Consider the following 19828-nt stretch of genomic DNA (forward strand, 5'->3'; position numbering starts at 1 on the left):
ACAGGGTTACCGTGTGTGCGCCATTGCCTTTATTTCCACCCCTGACCATTGCTCTCTCCATTTCTCTGAGGATTTTCTGTCTCTCTTTTGCCCGCTCGTTCATTTTTGATCCTCTGCTGTCACCTAGGGAGCTCGACCCACAGCCGGCAGTGCTCCATGCTTGTGGGTACAATTCATGCCATGGGAGAGGGCTCATTCTCCCTCTTCCTTGCAGAGCACGTGGCCAGCTGAGGGGGGAGGAGGAGAACAAACCACCACAAGTCTCCAGCTATGCTGCACAAAGTCTTTAATGAGAAGGAGGAAATGCGGTGGCGCAGAACAGAGACCAAGAAACTCATCTGCAGGGTTCAGGGAGGCACAGAGCATGGCCCATTTCCCAACAACGAGCTCCACACAAAGCGCTTGCCTTTTCCCATTCTGCTCTACCTGGTGGCAATCCCAGCCCACCAAGAGCAGTCCCTAACTCCGGCACCCTGCCCGCATCAGCAGGAGGTTCAGCAAAGCAGCAGAGAACGAGCCCTTTCTCGAGCAGTGCAGAGCAGAGCCAGAGGAGGCATGGCGAGGCCTGCTGTACAGCGAGGAGCAGTGTGCACAGGTGCCTCCCGCCAGGTGGGAAGAGGACACCCAGCCCGTCTGGAGCAGTAGGCACGCTCCTGCTGCAAAGTCCCCGTCTTCCTTTGTGCTCCAAAGGGGATGATCCGCCGGCTTCAGCAGTTGAGGCTGCAGCGCGGGGGAGGCAGACACAGCCCTGCCCCCCCCAGACCAAGGGAGCCCCCAGAAGAGATGGGAACCCCGCCGACGCTGAGGGAGCTCCCAACAGCAGCTGACAGGGAGGATCCCACGGCTGTGCTCTGAGGGAAAGAGGTGAGGATGGGGCCCGGCAGGGTCACCACCACCGGGGAGGCCTCGATGGCCACTGTCGAGTCAGCGCAGCGGGCGACACAGGGCTCGCTGCAGCTGCTTGCAAGTGGGGTTGGGCCAGAGGGGCCACAGGGGCGTGGAAGACAGGGTCTGAAGCAAGACATCTCTCGGTGAGGGAGGCAAAGCTGAAACACAGAGCAGGCAGGGAGCACAAACCTCAGTATCAGTCTCTCTTTCTTTTCCTCAGCTCTCCCAGTGGACACTCTTTCTTTTAAGAACAGGCACTGTGCCCACAGCTCCCACAGCCCTCCTTGTGCCCTCTGAGCTGCACAGCGCAGGAAGGCTGACCCACTTTTGGGACAGGACCCAGCACAGTGGATTTAAAGCACCTGTGGAAAGACTTCTCGTACCCCATCTCCAGAAGGAGCATTGCTGCATTGAAGAAGGCGCTGGATGCACTTGGCCATTTGGTTAGAGACCATCTGCCTAAAGCCAGAAATTCTGGTGGCAGAGCTTCCTGCACCTAAGCCCCATTGATCCCCTTCTGCTTGAAAGAACCTCCCTCTTCCCAGCTCTCCCCAGCCACCATGTTCAAATGGGAAAGAGGTGACAGCCCTTGAACATTTCCATTGCAGGGCCAAGCTGAGGCAGCCCAAGTATCAACCTGAGTAGCCACCGTGACAGCAGTTCAGCCCGCAGGGAGAGATGGAGCGGACTCAGGCTTACCTCGTTCCTCGAGGAAAGGGAAGCAAGAGAGGGCGATACAGAGCCTGGAGCCGCGCAGGCTTTTATACTGTGTCCCAGAGCCCTGGGGGGGGCCACAAGCATTCCTTGCTCATGAAGCATCTAAACACCTAGTAGCTGCCGCTTGCAAGGCCTCGCTGGCAATTAAGCCTTTGCCTCTTTCATCTGAAATGTTGTACTCCCTTTTCAATACTATCGAACGTTGAAATGATTCATCTATGTCCCAGTTTCAAAAGGCCAAGTAACTCCGAGGTCTCAGGCTAGCTGTGCAGAGATTTTAAGTAGGTTTTCCACTGTATGGATTGCCTTTGTCACTTTGCCCTCTTCATGGTGAGCTTGTCCATGAATCATGGTGACATTCAACCATGAAGGGCACCTCAAGTCAGCTCTCAAGAGCTTTCAGCACAGGTCCTCAGGCTAACCCGGAGAGACATTTCTCCCCACGGGTAGTCATAGACACACACAAGACTGTGGGTAAGTTCAGGCAGAAGGTCAAGACTGCACAATCCCATATGGGAGAAGAGACGCAACTCTCCAGGGATGTGGCCAAGCTCAGTGGCAAGGAGAGACCATGGTGGGCTGGAGGGAAGCCCCCTGCAGGCAGGAGTGATGGCCACAAGGACCTTGCTTATTCTCATCAGGCTCTACCACAGTCTGGTTTTGTGACCAAAGAGATGCCCGCATCCTTACCTGAAAGAGACCCACACCCAAACTGGCCTGTTTTGCTCAGCAAGTTCATCTCAGACGCCAGAGGCGTGGATGCCCTGCTTTTCACGAGAGGTGCAGGGAAGGGAGCCAGAAGTTCACGGCCTTTTTTCCTGGCTCAGGGATGGGGTGGCCCATTCCATGCATTTCAAGCTACAAAGGGACGTTGGATCAGTCTCCCAGAGAACCTGGGAGTCATCATGATGCGGAAGAGTTGGGAAAAACCCTGAACTCCAGGCAAGCATGAGTCATCGTGCTGTGGACTTCAGTGGACACGGTGCCCCGGCCTCAGGCGTGCCACGGATAACAGAGCTCATAGCCCCGATGTGCCGCTTTCCTCAAGGGCATTTCCACAGGTCTTTCCTCAGCTACCATTCCCGAAACAGCTGGTACTTCTGTGCAATCTCGTGCCGCTGCTGCCTTCCAAGGCCTTGCCTTTCAGTGGCTCCTCAGGGGCCCATGAGACCCAGTGCGCCCCAGAATAATGTGGGATGGCTGGTACTGCTGGAGGTTCTCTGGGCCAACCTCCTGCTCCGAGCAGACCAAGCTTCCCAGTTGCCTCAGAAGGCTCCTGTCGACTTCTGAACACTGCCACTGTCGGAGAGGTCCCTGTCTCTTGAGCAGCTCGTCCAGGTCCACACCGTGCCCCCGTCACTTCTTTTCCCACCACAATTTCCCTTGCTGCAACTTGTGATTGTTGCCTCTTGCCCTTTTGCAGTGCACCTCTCAGGAGAGTCTGGCTCCATCTGCCTGTGTCCTAGCACAGCTTGGCCACTGCAAATCCCGCAGGCAGCCTTCACTCCTAATCCTGCTGTTTACCTCCCGTCCACCTCCAGAGCTTAACCCATAACCCTGGAATCTTCTCACCAGTGCTGGCACTCTCACTGTCCTCTCCTGGGAGGCTCAGCTGTGAGAGCTCCTGGCTGGTTGGGTGGGGACCAGGCCTCAAGCCCCTGCTCAGGTGAAAGCATGCCTGTTTGGTGGATACATGCTTAGAGTGGGTCATCTTGAAAGCTCCTTTCCAACACAAGCTCACTGATGAAAGGTGAGGGGAAAGGACTGTTGCCCTTCCCTTGGCACTGCAGACGCCACACCTGGATTGGTGTGCCCCATTTTGGTTTGATGCAAGCTGAAGTTTCCTGGCCAGCAGCTCACACACACAGACACAGACACACACACAAACGCACAGCCCCGCAAAAAGAGGAGAGCACAGTCACACAGAAATGGGCTAGGAAAGAGTGTAATGAAAAAAAGCATCACCTTCTTGTTCCTCATTTGTCTGGAAAGGGTTTCCAGGATGGGTTGCTCCTTCCCCTTCCCAGGGATCAAGGTGAGGCTGGCCAGCCTGCAGTTCCCCAGGTCCTGCTTCATGCCCTTCTGGAAGAGACGAGTGACGTTGACTTCCTCCAGGCCTCAGGAACCTCTGCCAGTTGCCGTCACCTTTCAAAGACAATCCAGAGTTTCCTCTTCCAGAAGCCCTCCTTGTCCGAGTGCTTCACGAGCTGGCAGCAGGAAGACGGCATGGGTATCTGCAGGTGAGCTCCCTGCTACCTGAGTACCTGACTGGCCAGAAGCCAGGAGATGGCTTGGATGTTGACTGTGAGGTCGCGTCTGGCTCCACAGGCCATCTGCAGGAACACGGCTTGCGCTCGGCGCTTGTGTTCCTGATGAGCAGCAGCACGCACATTTTGGGCTATGTGCTTGTGAGTTCCCTTCTACCCCATTGCCTGCTGGGCCAGCAGCAGGCGTGTGGCTTGCGTTTTGATTTTAAGGTCACTTCTGTCTCTGTAGCTGCTGGGCCGGAGTAGGCTCCTGGCAGCACTAGGTGCTTGTGAGGTCACTTGTGCCTGAACACCTGGTAGGAAAGAAGGAGGCACGTGGCTTGTTTGATGATTGCAAGGTCACTGGTACCAGGGTGGCAGATGGGCCAGTGAGAGGAAAATTCCAGGCAAGTGAAGAACTGCAGTCTCCCAACAGCTGCAGGAGGTTGTGGCAGGATGGAGCCAGACCCTCCGGAGAGGTGCACCGCGAAAGGGCAAGACCAACACTAACAAGTTGCAACAAGAGAAATGCCGGCCGCCTTTGTGGGAGAAGTGACAGGGAGCACGGTGCAGCCCTGGAAAAGCTGCCCAAGAAACAGTGACCTCTCCGACAGTGGATGGGGCAAGGCCCAGAGCTTCCTGAGGCGTCTGGGACGTTTAGTCTGCCTGGAGCAGGAAGTCATCCCTGAGGACCTCCACAGGTCCCTTCTCAAGAGGTGACCCTTCATTATTCTGGGGTGCACTGAGTCTCATGGCCCTTGATCGGCCACTGGAAGGCAGCAGCAGCACGAAATTCCATAGAAGCACACCAGTTGTCTCGGGAATGGTGCTACAATGCGCCCTTGAAAAACGCAGCACTCTGGGAGGAATGAGGCTATGAGCTCTGTTATCCCTGGCACGCCTGAGGCTGGGGCACCGTGTCCACTGAAGTCCACAGCACGATGACTCATGCTTGCCTGGAGGTCCGGGTTTTTCCCAACTCTTCCACAACACAATGACTCCTAGGTGCTCTGGGAGGCTGATCCAATGGCAAAGGCTTAATCACGATGCCTTGGCAAGAGGCAATTACTAGGTGTTTAGATGCTTCATGAGCAAGGAATGCTTGTGGCCTCCCCGGGGCTCAGGGATACAGCATAAAAGCCTGTGAAGCTCCACACTCTGCATCCTCGTCCTCTTGCCTCCGTTTTCTTCAGGAACGAGGTAAGCCTGAGTCCGCTCCATCTCTCCCTGCGGGCTGAACTGCTGTCACGGTGGCTACTCAGGTTGATACTTGGGCTGCCTCAGCTTGGCCCTGCAATGGAAATGTTCAAGGGCTGTCACCTCTTTCCCATTTGAACATGGCGGCTGGGGAGAGCTGGGAAGAGGGGGACTCTCTGAAGCAGAAAGAGGTCAATGGGGCTCAGCTGCAAGGAGGTCTGCCACCAGAATTGCTGCCTTAGGCAGATGGTCTCTAACCAAATGGCCAAGTGCATCCAGCGCCTTCTTCAATGCAGCAATGCTCCTTCTGGAGATGGGGGTGTGATCGGTCTTTCCACAGGTGCTTTAAATCCACTGTGCTGGGTCCTGTCCCAAAAGTGGGTCAGCCTTCCTGCGCTGTGCAGCTCAGAGGGCACAAGGAGGGCTGTGGGAGCTGTGGGCACAGTGCCTGTTCTTAAAAGAAAGAGTGTCCACTGGGAGAGCTGAGGAAAAGAAAGAGAGACTGATACTGAGGTTTGTGCTCCCTGCCTGCTCTGTGTTTCAGCTTTGCCTCCCTCACCGAGAGATGTCTTGCTTCAGACCCTGTCTTCCACGCCCCTGTGGCCCCTCTGGCCCAACCCCACTTGCAAGCAGCTGCAGCGAGCCCTGTGTCGCCCGCTGCGCTGACTCGACAGTGGCCATCGAGGCCTCCCCGGTGGTGGTGACCCTGCCGGGCCCCATCCTCACCTCTTTCCCTCAGAGCACAGCCGTGGGATCCTCCCTGTCAGCTGCTGTTGGGAGCTCCCTCAGCGTCGGCGGGGTTCCCATCTCTTCTGGGGGCTCCCTTGGTCTGGGGGGGGCAGGGCTGTGTCTGCCTCCCCCGCGCTGCAGCCTCAACTGCTGAAGCCGGCGGATCATCCCCTTTGGAGCACAAAGGAAGACGGGGACTTTGCAGCAGGAGCGTGCCTACTGCTCCAGACGGGCTGGGTGTCCTCTTCCCACCTGGCGGGAGGCACCTGTGCACACTGCTCCTCGCTGTACAGCAGGCCTCGCCATGCCTCCTCTGGCTCTGCTCTGCACTGCTCGAGAAAGGGCTCGTTCTCTGCTGCTTTGCTGAACCTCCTGCTGATGCGGGCAGGGTGCCGGAGTTAGGGACTGCTCTTGGTGGGCTGGGATTGCCACCAGGTAGAGCAGAATGGGAAAAGGCAAGCGCTTTGTGTGGAGCTCGTTGTTGGGAAATGGGCCATGCTCTGTGCCTCCCTGAACCCTGCAGATGAGTTTCTTGGTCTCTGTTCTGCGCCACCGCATTTCCTCCTTCTCATTAAAGACTTTGTGCAGCATAGCTGGAGACTTGTGGTGGTTTGTTCTCCTCCTCCCCCCTCAGCTGGCCACGTGCTCTGCAAGGAAGAGGGAGAATGAGCCCTCTCCCATGGCATGAATTGTACCCACAAGCATGGAGCACTGCCGGCTGTGGGTCGAGCTCCCTAGGTGACAGCAGAGGATCAAAAATGAACGAGCGGGCAAAAGAGAGACAGAAAATCCTCAGAGAAATGGAGAGAGCAATGGTCAGGGGTGGAAATAAAGGCAATGGCGCACACACGGTAACTGCTCCGCTGGTCTGGCAGGGTCAGGGCTTTGTCTGCCTCTCCCCTGCTGCCGTCTGAACTGCTGAGCACTCCCACCACACTCCAAAATTGCATAGCTGGCCTCATGCAGCACAGTCCGTCCCTCGACGGCCACCTAGGCATTATTGATCTTCATTTGTACCCTGCCACAGGAGCATGCTTTCCTTGCCACGTGCAACCAGCCGCAGCAGCAGCAGGACCAGCTAGCTCTGTGCCAGGCCAAAGAAGCCTGTCTTTTGGCTCCTGTACCAGCACTGCAATGAGGAGTCAAGCCTGGAGCCCTCCCAACAGGAAGAAAGCAATGGTCTCACTTTGTCTTTAAGCCGTAGGGAGGCGAGGGGAGTGGCTTGAAACCCCAGCAGAAAGCTGGGCATTTTTTGAGCAGAAGAGCCTACATGCAGAACATATAAGACGCCCACCCTGGAGACAGGCTGAAGAGGCATTTGTCAGCGTTGGCCAGGAGCTGAAGCCAGATCAGCTGCTTGGAAGGCAGCTATGCTCACCACTATACCCACCCGCATCGCACCTGTGGGCAGTGCTGCCTCCTGCTCCTCCCCTTCACAGAGTGGCTGGCCTCCTCCCTCCAGCCCCCCGCACACACACTTCCTCGAGCCGCTCCTCATGCTCACCCTCTCGACTGCAACCACCTCCCACCCTTGCTCTGCATGCAGACAGGCACTGCCAGATGCACCACCTCCACACTTACTCCTCAAAACTACTTTCCAAATATTCCTGCTCCAGAGCCAAAAGGGAATCGGAGCTACTTTCATCTCGTGATGGAAATGATGGCTTTTGTGGATCACTTAACATTTTGGTCCATGCTCAGGAACTGGACAATGCTTGCCAGTGCTGGAAAAAAGCTCTGGTCTTACCTATTCCACCAAAACAAGCTCTCTCCTGTCTCCCCCCAAGTCATCCACACCTCCCATTCATTCTCCCTTTGCCCCTCCACGCTTCTCCTCAGACAGGCTCCACCTTGCCCTTTCCGTAGATCTCTCCCACTCTCGCAAACCGTTCCCTCTACACACCAACAACCTGCGGGGCAGTCGTGGTCTTTGCTCAAGGGTTGACACCACCCTACGTCCCCAAGAGGCTGGAGGTGCTGCCGGGACGTCACCATCTTTGCTGCAGGAGCGTCCCCACCCTAGTGGTCACAGCAGCCTTGGAGTCCCCCTCAGATAAATTTGAGAAGCAAAGCGCGGTCTAATATACCGCCCCACAACTGCCACCATCCCTGGTTGTCTCCACGCAGCTGCCTTCCCTTCTTCCCCGGAAGCAGTCGAGACCAGCCGGGGAGCAAAACCATCCCCCCCGTGGCAGGATATCCCAGATGCCCGGCTGAGGACAAGGCGCTGGGAGCTGCAGCTGTAGCCCCTGCGGTTATGCCTCTCAAGGCCTCTGGAAGCCTGGCACCAGGTGCCTGTCATACTCAGTGGAGGTCTCAACTGCAGGAGTGAATGCTGGCCCTGAAACTCCCAGGGAGTGAGGTGTCATTGCACAGGGCACGTGATCAGCAGGGCAGAGAGGGCTGGAGCAGGTAGTTGTGGCCGAGTGGTGAAGGCGATGGACTAGAAATCCATTGGGGTTTTCCCTGCGCAGGTTCGAATCCTGTCAACTACGAGGAGCAGTCCCCTTTTGGGCTCCCTGCAATTAACCAGGCTGCAGCTGTGGGATTCGGCTCCATACTGTACCTGGTGCCCAGGGAGACAGTAGAACCCAATTGCCTTGCAGCACTTGTCCTCGTGTCTCCCCCAGCTCCCTGCCCCCTCCCCTCCCCGGCCGCACGCACACCCCCCCCCCCCCACCACCCCCCCAAAGCTCCTGGATGCATGGGAAATCCTACTCCCTTTGACAGGGTAGGCAAGTTGGCAGAAGAGAATGGACCAGTGCTGAGTAGGAGCCATGAAAAGAAGTCTACTGTTGTTGCTCGTTGAGCAGAACTTAAAGAGACTGACCTCGCCACACATCCCAAGCAGCACAGCCCCATCAGCTGTCTTCCCTACACCTGAGACTACAGCAGCTTGTCTCCGACGACAGCTTCCGCAGGATGGCTGTCATTGCTAAAGATGAAGGGAAGACACCGCATGGATCTGGGATCTTGCACTCACAAAGTGCCCCTCAGTTTAGGTCTCACAAAGGCAAACTGGTGTGGAGTAAGAGGCAAGTCGGGGGAAGAGAAGGCACCAGCTTCACCAGGTGGTGACTGTGCCATCAGGAGGCCATTCCCTGCCATCACAGCCCCTGATGGGTGGGATAGAAAAGAGCTGGAGGCTTCCCAGAGGGCTTCTTTCAGTTCCATGCCCAGCTGCTCCCAAGAGAGCGGCAGCAGAGAAGGGGCTGCTGGTAGCCTGCCTGGGTGTTGCAGCACCTTAAGGAAAAGGGAAGCCCTGAGGGGCCCATTCAGAGAGAGCCCAGAGAAAGAGAAGGAGAGAAAAGCCCGTTGCTGGTGCATGGTCTGATCCCCGCCGCAGCCATGCCACTGAGGGTGGCGGAAGCAGCGCAAGGTCAAAAGGTGCTCAGAGAGGTTGGAGGCATGGATGAAGAAGGAAAGGGGCAATGGAGAGAGCAGCTGGAGCTGAGCCAGGGACCTTTTGATCTGCAGCCCAATTCTCTGCCCCTGTGGCAGGCAAGGCTGCAGCCACACTCCCCACGCTCATACCTGCACCCACACCCCATCCTGCTTCTGCTTTTGTCTCGTCTGCCTGGTTGTTGCATGCTCTGACCTGTGGATGGGAGAGGGAACCAGCAAACACAAGCCCAGAAATGCAGGCGTCAGCAGTGCCACCTCATCCCTCGCCCTCACCAACAGGGTCTAAAACCTCAGGCTGCCCAGAGCCTTCCTGGGATGCCTTGCAGCATTTAAGACTGGCCAGCACCCAGTCCGGCTGGGCCAGCCCTGCCCTAGGCTGACTGGGAACCACCTCCACCCGCAGCAGTGTTGGGCAGGAAAGGAATGGCAGCAGGCACGGAGAGGCGGGGTTTCTCTGGCTCTTTGGCACCCCGCATGGTGGCGGGGGCAGCCCTCGGCTGGCGGGGAGCAGCAAGGGCAGGGCTGCGCCAGGAGGGAGCTGTGGGGGAGCGCAGCGCAGCGCAGCGCAGCACGGGCAGGGCAATGCCCTCCGAGCCGGCGTGAAATGCAAGGCACTAACTGCTAAACAACTTGGCTAGAAGAACGAGCACTGCCTAGGACTATGCACTTTTGCCTCAGGGTCAATGTGACCCAAAGACCAAACCCAAACCGGTTCTCACTGGCCGAGAACATCCCATACAGATGACAAAACAGTAAAGAGATTTGTCTTCAAGAAACCCCCAGCCATATAACCACGGCCAGAACAGCAATTGACCTGAATCTAGTATAAACTCTCTCCACCTGCCCGGGACATTGGTTTAGAGCAATGGAGATAAACACCCCAGTGACCATACGTCCACACCACCTGCCGGGGAGAAGCACATACTGATTTTGCGAGCAATGGTAACTGATTAGCCCGCCCCTTAAGGTGAGTAATTTGATCCGTTGACACAACTGTGTTGTAAACATATATAAACCCTGCCATCCTCTAGATCGGGCTCCTCCATGCATTGGGCTGGGGCACCGCTATGCGCACAGCTACAATGGGAGAATTATTTCCATTGGCAATTCTATGCTGAGCGTCCTTGTCTCCCTCCTTGGCCAGCAAAGAACTGACTTGTATGCCAGACACAGTCGCGCAGCTCCCCCTGGGAGCTGGACTTCCGAGCTGGGTCGCAGCCCTCACGAGCTGGCTGGAGAGCAGCTCCTCTCCTCTCTGCCCCGCAAAGCAACAAGGCTGCCCCCGCGCTCCGGGGTTTCCTGAATTCAGCGCCTGCAGAGCCAGCTCGGGTGACCAAAGAGAAAGTCCCGATCCAGGGTTATGGGCAGGAGACGTGGGGAGAGGGACAAAGCAAGGCCCTTGCGCTTCGCGCCCCAGGCCCACTGCCACTGAGCTTTCCAGGGAGACATTTTTCCTGCCTGGGCAAGGGCACAGGATAGAGGAAGGGAAAGAGTCGTGAGCACGAGCGCTGGTGCTGGCAGGGCCAGGGAGCATCAGGCAGGGCTGTGGGAGGTCCCAGCAGAGGTGCTGGGGGGAGCAGAGTGGCGCAGCGGAAGCGTGCTGGGCCCATAACCCAGAGGTCGATGGATCGAAACCATCCTCTGCTAGTGCCATTTCCTTTTTCCGCCTCCCCTCCGCCTTTTCTCTTTTTTTTTTTTCCCCCTTCCCCCCTGCTCCTGACAGCTGCTGCCTCTCCCAGCAAGTTTTAACCCACACTGCTCTAGGTGTTGGGAGTGGAGGGGAGAGGGGGTGCTGCAGGGTGGCCTCTGTGAGAAGAGCTAAGAGGCTGTCCTGTGCCAGACACAGCTGGTTCCAGCTGCCTCCACATCACTGAGCCATCTGTGAAGTTTGTGGCATGGAGAGCAGCCATGATGGAGCTCCAGAATGAGCTGCTCCTTCCCTCGCCAGGCCGCGACATTTCAGTTGCCATGGCCCTTCAAAAACAATCGAGAGTGCCCTCTTCCAGAAGTCCTCTGTGTCTGAGCGCTTCCGTGGGCTGGCAGCAGGAAGACGGCATGGGTATCTGCAGGTGAGCTCCCGGCTACCTGAGTACCTGACGGGCCAGAAGCCAGAAGATGGCTTGGATGTTGACTGTGAGGTCACCTCTGGCTCTGCAGGCGATGGGCCATCCACAGGAATATTGCTTATGCTAGGTGCCCGTCTTCATTCCACAGTGGATACCGCTGCATGGTATATCTTTTATATCCAAAAACTTCTTGGTCCAAAGGAAGTGGAAAATCCATCAGAGGGAGATCTCTGTTTTCAACATGCAGGCGTGACGGCATCAAAAATGGCCGTCAGGCAATCACAAAGCAATATGGGAACCCATGGGGAACGGTGCTGTCAAAAGTTGCCTCTTCCCGTGTTTAGTGAGTGGGGGCTTCCTTGGCCTGATGTGCTTCTGGGTACACGGGTAGGGTTGGCTGGTCCTGGCAGGCAGCCACAGGTCTGCCTGAGAGCAGGTGGGTATGACGGGGTCAAGAAATGGCTGTCAGCCAATCACAGAGCAGTATGAAAACATCTTGCTTATGGTGTTTGATAAGAAAATGGCAGCTGAAAGACAATGGTGCCCCCCGTGTATGTACGGGAAGGTACGTCCTGGTCAGACGTACGTCATCATTCATCCGTGCTGGCGCGGGGATTCACCAAAGCAATCATCCACCACCCAAACCAGTAGCAGCACAGGGCAGATTTTAGCCCACGAACCGGCAGTGGGTAGAGTCGTGCAAGACAAATTACTTACGGGCATGCAGCATGGAACGTGGCAGATGCTGATATCCGACCAAGTTACGTAGAGCAAGAAACCTGGGCTAGAAATGATCCACCTGGCCTATTTGCACATTATACAATAGGAATAATAATCGTTACCCTAGCATTGCCTGCTTTTCACTCTCCGATTGCTGAGCTAATACTAGACAAGTGTACAAGTACATGGACAATATCCAGTGCCTAAGAAGAAATGTAGGCTGGTTGCTGGGCCTTTTTAATTCAACCAAAGGGCACATCATGCAACCACACGTTAGCCGGGACAGAGTGAATGTGCCGCCGTCTGGGGCAGGTGGAGACCTGTGTTAGCTCAGTGTTACGCCCTATGGTATTCCCAGTGGGCACTGCGTCGGCTACGTATCGCAAGGTTTTGGTAGTGGAGGGGTTAGGGGGTGCTGCAGGGTGGCCTCTGTGAGAAGAGGTAAGGAGCTGCCCTGTGTCAGACACAGCCAGTTCCAGCTCCACGGTGCGCTCACCGCACGACACAGCCGAGCCATCATCAAAGTTTGCAGCCCCTCTGTGAAAACATGTTCCAGAAAGGGCAGAAGACACCAGACGGAGAGAGGAGGAAGGAAGAAACCGAGTGGGAAAGAGCAGAGGGAAGATGCATCCCGCTTGGGCGGGTAAGGGAGTCTGGTGTGAAGGAGCAAAGTTGAGCCTGCACACAGGGGAGAGGAAAGGCGCCGTTTTATGTTTGTCTTTTTGTTTCTCACTGCGTCAATCTGTTTTAATTGGCAAAAAATGTATTTCCCCCAGGTCGAGCCTGTTCTGCCCGCAACCGTTTTTGCTAAGCCCTGTCCCTGTGTTTATCTTGACACGCAAGCTTTGTCATCCTGTTTTCTATGCCTCACATACCACTGAAGGTGGGGAAAGGAGTGAGCAGCTGGGTGGGTGTTTGGCTGTTAGCTATGCTTACACCATCACAGGTACATACACACAAACGCACGTACGCTTGCATAGCACGCGCACAGCTGGCACAGGTATGAACGCAGGTGGGGAGCAGTGCCGTTGTGAGCACCCTCAGAACCACCACCAGCACTCACGCAGGCATGAAATAAGAGAGACGGCCTGATCCTTTTCTTCCTCTCTGGCTGCTTGGGAGTGGAGATCAGTATTGGACACACAGATGTCCTCCCTCCCTCCCTCCCTCCCTCTCTCTTCCTCCCTCCCTCCCATAAGCACACCAGCAGGTCCCTCGAACCCCACGCCATACCACCGGTCTGTGCAGAGTCCACGCCTGGAGCTCCGTCCCGGTTTGTCCAGTGTCCTGCTCCAACCCTGGGCAGTCCCGTGTAGCCAGTCACAAGCTGCCCGTTCAATTTCTGACCACCAGCTCTCATTCTCTGGCCATTGCAGGAACGTCCTTGTGGGCACTGGGAAGCCTCTATGAGACGCCCGCAAAGCATTGTCTTCTCCCACCTAAGCAAGCCTTGTGTCCCCAGGCTCTTATAGAATCACAGAATCATAGAATCGTTTAGGTTGAAAAAGACCTTTAAGATCATCCAGTCCAACCATTAACCTACACTACCAAGTCCACACTAAACCAATCAAGGGTAGACTAGACTAAACCATGTCCCGAAGTGCCACATCTACCCGTTTTTTGAACACTGCCAGGGATGGTTTATCGTCGCCTTTCCTTGGTTCTTGTCCTTTCTGCTCTCTTCTGCTTTCTCCTACCGTTCTGGGCACTGGGGTTCTATGTGGGGTTTGTGTTAGCACAGTATTTACAGACTCCCACTCTGTCAATAGCAGTGCTCCAAGCTGGTGGAGTTAGGAAGAGGGGGATGGTGACCGCGCATGCTCTGTTCCCTACTGGAATGCCCACCCTGACACCATCTTGCCGTCACACTGCCTACGTCCAGAGCTGAAAACCATTGCTTTGCCCTTGACGGGATGTTGGCATGTGCAGAGCCACCATTTGCTGACGGTTCCTTTGCTTGCCGCCATGAAGGAGTGCCTTGGCCTTGTGAGATGCTGCCCGTGTGCTGGGTAGTGGGTGGTCTGACGTGCCCGGAGGTGCTGTGGTCGCCTGTCAGCAGCCCGTGGTGGGATCAGGGCAAGGGTGCTCCCAGGAGCCAGCTCCCCCTGCAGCAGCGCCAGGAGGAGGCTGGCGGCAGCAGCAGCAGCAGCAGTGGCGGCAGCAGCAGCAGCAGGAGGAGGAGGTCAGGATGGCCGAGCGGTCTAAGGCGCTGCATTCAGGTTGCAGTCTCCCTGGGAGACGTGGGTTCGAGTCCCACTCCTGACAGGCCACCTCTCTCTTGGTGGCCTCCTGCATGGCTTCTCTCTCTTGGCCTCCTTCCCCCTCTTAGGTGGAGGCCCCTTGCCCCTCTGGGGTCACTCCTCCGCCTGCTGACCAGGTCTTGTTGTAAGTCCCAGTTCCTGTCAACGAGGACAAAGCTCACGCTCTGCATGCCTCTTGCCTAAAAAATGTTGCTCTTTGGACTTCCTTCAAACATTCGCCAGCAAAGTCCTCTCTCCCTGCTTCCAGAACCACCTTCCGCTTTGAAGGCATTTCAGGGAGTGAGAGTGCCTCCGCCTGCATTGCATCATCAAGCAGGCTCACACCAAATGATCAGTGCTTTGTCCTTTTGGGTCCTAAAATACCTTGAGGACAGGCACTTCACAGCCTCTCTGGAGCCCTGTTCCCATGCTTACGCACCCTCAGGGCAATCCTTTTTACCCGTGTAGCCGGTCACAAGCTGCCTGTTCAATTTCTGACCACCAGCTCTCATCCTCCGGCCATTGCGGGAACGGCCTTGTGGGCACTGGGAGGCCTCTATGAGATGCCCGCAAAGCATTGTCTTCTCCCACCTAAGCAAGCCTTGCGTCCCCAGGCTCTCCTCATGAGGCCAAAGCCCCTGGCCCCTGACCAGGGATCCTAGGGATCCTCTGCCGAACTTGCTCCGGTTTATCGTCGCCTTTCCTTGGTTCTTCCCCTTTCTTGGAGACTGGGGCAACTTTCCCCTCTCATTAGTCACCAGGGAGATCCCCTGCCCTCTGCTCCTCAAGCTGGAGAGCCCCTGAGATGCATCCTTCCCTCTTTCGGGCCCAGTGGCACGTTCTACAGGTGCCGATCCAGGATGTGGCGTTGACCAGCAGGATTTCAAGCCAGAAAGTTTCCCTGAACTGCCAGTTCCTCACCAGCAAACATGGACAGCACCAGTGGGAAGAGGGGCGGGTGGGAGTAAAGGCCCACCAGTAAGAGGCCAGCAGGCACATCGCATCGCTCCAACACTGCTGACGCCATCCCAGCACAGGTTGCATGAGCGCTGGTGGCATTTTTCAGAAGCTCCACGGTCAGGAAGTGTGAGCCACAGAAGAGGTTTTCCCGTGGACACAGGAAGAGGAAGAGGGGACACGCACAAGGTGGTATCAGAGCATGCCGGAGCACGTGGTGATTGAGGGAGATGCTGCGGGAGCTGGGTTTGTTCAGCCTGGAGAAGAGAATGTGAGGGGGCACCCGAGTGCAGTCCTCCGCTGTGTGAAGGTGGCTCTCTGGCTTGCCAAGGCCTACCCTCAGCCAGAAAGACCTCGGGAGCGCAGGACCCAGGAGTGGCCTGGCCTCCTGTGTGGGCCAGCCTGGCCTGAGCTGCAGCTCCCAGGTGCTGGGGAGCTCTGGGACATCTCTGGCTCCCAGTGAAGCCTGTAAGGTGGGCGCAAAGCATCCTCCCCGCAGTGTCCCGCAGGGAGGAGCAGCATCGGAGGCTCCTGTGGTACGAGCAGTTACCATGACCTTGGGGAAGCAAAGAGGTCGGGGGCAAAAGCAGACCCAGCCAGGGCAGTGCTGCCAGGAAGGAAACCAAGGACAAAATGCCCTGAGCAAGGAAGCTGCCTGCACTGGCCCAGAATCCTTTCTCCTCAAGTGCTGGGTGAGACCAGCAGAGCCCCAGGAGCACCCTCCATTGCTTGGAGAGACGCTGTCTCAGCCCCAGAAGGGACATCCGTCCTCCTGCAGCGCCACAGCATCTGCATGGGAAAGGGCTGCCCCTTTTCCTCTGCTCAAGCCCCAGCACGGGGGTCCCTCCACCTCGCTGCAAGACCTTCAGCTCTTGCCGCTCCCAGACGCTCCTCCCACCCTGCTGGGTCCTGCAGATCCCAGGGATGGATGAGGAAAGCCCTCAGCAATGCTGCTTCTCCGGGACACGCTTTCAGAGTTGTGACTCTGTAGAGATCTAACCCTTCTCCAGCGACTGGGTGTTGTTTCTCATGCCCTCTCTGAATGTAACCTACCATTTGGCATCTTAGGCTTGCGCATGGCACCATGGTCTGTCCGGTGGGTTCAGAAGTACCGGATGCCAGCCCCGTGCTTCAGGCAATCCAAAGGTTCCAGGTGGCTGTGTCCTCAGTGTCCCGGGCTAAGTCTGCGATCCCGTAGGGTGTCCCCACGTATGTTTCCTCCCGTCAGGCTGCTGGGAGGAAGGGCCCTGCTCTCAACACACAGACTCAAACCTTGGCACAAGGAGGATAGCAGCAGTGCAGCTTTTCCCCGCCGTGTGCGTGGACCCTTCTTGGGCAGGCAGTGTGGCGGTCCCAGGGCATGAGGGAAAGCTCCCTCAGGCCACCAGTGAAATGTAGCTCTCTGAGTTTGGAGCAGCCTCGGGAGAGAAAATGGCGTTCTCACTGAGGCGGTGAGCCCCGCTTTGGGGCAGAAGGGGCCAGCGTGTCCTGGAAGAAAGGACACGGGTTGGAGGTCAGCCAGGACTGTCCCAGCAGAGGAAGGCAGTCCAGCTCGTGCAACCCATAACAAGCTGCTTTGGGTCCTTCTGCCAGCTCTTCCCTCTGTTGAACGTCTGGGTAAGTGTGTCTGGGTAAAGGCTGCTTAGTATGAGCTACAAGGTGAGAAACAGGAGAGGCAATAACTTACCCAGGCAGATTGACAGGCTGTCCAACACAGGGGTGAAGGGAGGCAGCAGCAGAGACCACAAGTGCAAGCATCGAACCACCGATGGCTGGGTCGTGAATGTACTCTGTGAGGTGCAGTGCTGAAGACGTTCTGCTGGAAACTTCATAACCAGGTCTAAGTATGCGAAAGCAAGATTCTCACAAGTTATCAGCCTGGGTCTTGTAAGAGAGGGCATGCCCTGCTTGTGCAAAGAGCTCTGCCACTCCCTTGAAAGTCCCTTTGAGTAGAGAGTGCCCGCTGGACCCGGAGGAAGGCTGCACATGGTGACGGCCAAGGAGACGGAGAGAGTGCCAGGCTCAGCCGGGAGCATATGGCTCGGCAAGGGTGGCCACAGGGGAAAGACAGCATCTGTCCAGCAGGTCCCATGGTGTAATGGTGAGCACCCTGGACTCTGAATCCAGTGATCTGAGATTCAGATCTCAGTGGGACCTCCAGCTTTTGGCTCCCTCCGGCTTTCCTCAGCATGTTTACACGGTAACAGCCTTGCTCTTGGGTCAACTGTTTAATGCACGCCGATCTTCCTTCCTTTCCTGCGCTCCCAGCCCTGGGACTGGCAACCGTTTCCCATCTTTGAACGGCACTCACAGAAAAACAGGGTTACCGTGTGTGCGCCATTGCCTTTATTTCCACCCCTGACCATTGCTCTCTCCATTTCTCTGAGGATTTTCTGTCTCTCTTTTGCCCGCTCGTTCATTTTTGATCCTCTGCTGTCACCTAGGGAGCTCGACCCACAGCCGGCAGTGCTCCATGCTTGTGGGTACAATTCATGCCATGGGAGAGGGCTCATTCTCCCTCTTCCTTGCAGAGCACGTGGCCAGCTGAGGGGGGAGGAGGAGAACAAACCACCACAAGTCTCCAGCTATGCTGCACAAAGTCTTTAATGAGAAGGAGGAAATGCGGTGGCGCAGAACAGAGACCAAGAAACTCATCTGCAGGGTTCAGGGAGGCACAGAGCATGGCCCATTTCCCAACAACGAGCTCCACACAAAGCGCTTGCCTTTTCCCATTCTGCTCTACCTGGTGGCAATCCCAGCCCACCAAGAGCAGTCCCTAACTCCGGCACCCTGCCCGCATCAGCAGGAGGTTCAGCAAAGCAGCAGAGAACGAGCCCTTTCTCGAGCAGTGCAGAGCAGAGCCAGAGGAGGCATGGCGAGGCCTGCTGTACAGCGAGGAGCAGTGTGCACAGGTGCCTCCCGCCAGGTGGGAAGAGGACACCCAGCCCGTCTGGAGCAGTAGGCACGCTCCTGCTGCAAAGTCCCCGTCTTCCTTTCTGCTCCAAAGGGGATGATCCGCCGGCTTCAGCAGTTGAGGCTGCAGCGCGGGGGAGGCAGACACAGCCCTGCCCCCCCCAGACCAAGGGAGCCCCCAGAAGAGATGGGAACCCCGCCGACGCTGAGGGAGCTCCCAACAGCAGCTGACAGGGAGGATCCCACGGCTGTGCTCTGAGGGAAAGAGGTGAGGATGGGGCCCGGCAGGGTCACCACCACCGGGGAGGCCTCGATGGCCACTGTCGAGTCAGCGCAGCGGGCGACACAGGGCTCGCTGCAGCTGCTTGCAAGTGGGGTTGGGCCAGAGGGGCCACAGGGGCGTGGAAGACAGGGTCTGAAGCAAGACATCTCTCGGTGAGGGAGGCAAAGCTGAAACACAGAGCAGGCAGGGAGCACAAACCTCAGTATCAGTCTCTCTTTCTTTTCCTCAGCTCTCCCAGTGGACACTCTCTTTTAAGAACAGGCACTGTGCCCACAGCTCCCACAGCCCTCCTTGTGCCCTCTGAGCTGCACAGCGCAGGAAGGCTGACCCACTTTTGGGACAGGACCCAGCACAGTGGATTTAAAGCACCTGTGGAAAGACCAATCATACCCCCATCTCCAGAAGGAGCATTGCTGCATTGAAGAAGGCGCTGGATGCACTTGGCCATTTGGTTAGAGACCATCTGCCTAAAGCCAGAAATTCTGGTGGCAGAGCTTCCTGCACCTAAGCCCCATTGATCCCCTTCTGCTTGAAAGAACCTCCCTCTTCCCAGCTCTCCCCAGCCGCCATGTTCAAATGGGAAAGAGGTGACAGCCCTTGAACATTTCCATTGCAGGGCCAAGCTGAGGCAGCCCAAGTATCAACCTGAGTAGCCACCGTGACAGCAGTTCAGCCCGCAGGGAGAGATGGAGCGGACTCAGGCTTACCTCGTTCCTGAAGAAAACGGAGGCAAGAGGACGAGGATGCAGAGTGTGGAGCTTCACAGGCTTTTATGCTGTATCCCTGAGCCCCGGGGAGGCCACAAGCATTCCTTGCTCATGAAGCATCTAAACACCTAGTAATTGCCTCTTGCCAAGGCATCGTGATTAAGCCTTTGCCATTGGATCAGCCTCCCAGAGCACCTAGGAGTCATTGTGTTGTGGAAGAGTTGGGAAAAACCCGGACCTCCAGGCAAGCATGAGTCATCGTGCTGTGGACTTCAGTGGACACGGTGCCCCAGCCTCAGGCGTGCCAGGGATAACCGAGCTCATAGCCTCATTCCTCCCAGAGTGCTGCGTTTTTCAAGGGCGCATTGTAGCACCATTCCCGAGACAACTGGTGTGCTTCTATGGAATTTCGTGCTGCTGCTGCCTTCCAGTGGCCGATCAAGGGCCATGAGACTCAGTGCACCCCAGAATAATGAAGGGTCACCTCTTGAGAAGGGACCTGTGGAGGTCCTCAGGGATGACTTCCTGCTCCAGGCAGACTAAACGTCCCAGACGCCTCAGGAAGCTCTGGGCCTTGCCCCATCCACTGTCGGAGAGGTCACTGTTTCTTGGGCAGCTTTTCCAGGGCTGCACCGTGCTCCCTGTCACTTCTCCCACAAAGGCGGCCGGCATTTCTCTTGTTGCAACTTGTTAGTGTTGGTCTTGCCCTTTCGCGGTGCACCTCTCCGGAGGGTCTGGCTCCATCCTGCCACAACCTCCT

General features: G+C 56.7%; 3 non-coding genes across 3 annotated transcripts; all 3 read left to right on the forward strand.

Annotated features, from left to right (window-relative positions):
• Nucleotides 1-8189: 8189 nt before the first annotated feature.
• TRNAS-AGA (transfer RNA serine (anticodon AGA)) lies at nt 8190-8272 on the forward strand. Its single transcript has one exon. It is a non-coding gene; the product is annotated as a tRNA-Ser (tRNA).
• A 2485-nt stretch (nt 8273-10757) lies between these two features.
• TRNAM-CAU (transfer RNA methionine (anticodon CAU)) lies at nt 10758-10829 on the forward strand. The gene has a single exon. It is a non-coding gene; the product is annotated as a tRNA-Met (tRNA).
• Nucleotides 10830-14150: 3321 nt separating this feature from the next.
• TRNAL-CAG (transfer RNA leucine (anticodon CAG)) lies at nt 14151-14233 on the forward strand. The gene has a single exon. It is a non-coding gene; the product is annotated as a tRNA-Leu (tRNA).
• Nucleotides 14234-19828: the final 5595 nt, after the last annotated feature.

This window comes from Pelecanus crispus, chromosome 7 (genome assembly GCF_030463565.1).
Source record: "Pelecanus crispus isolate bPelCri1 chromosome 7, bPelCri1.pri, whole genome shotgun sequence".
In the NCBI taxonomy this organism is placed as follows: Eukaryota; Metazoa; Chordata; class Aves; order Pelecaniformes; family Pelecanidae; genus Pelecanus; species Pelecanus crispus.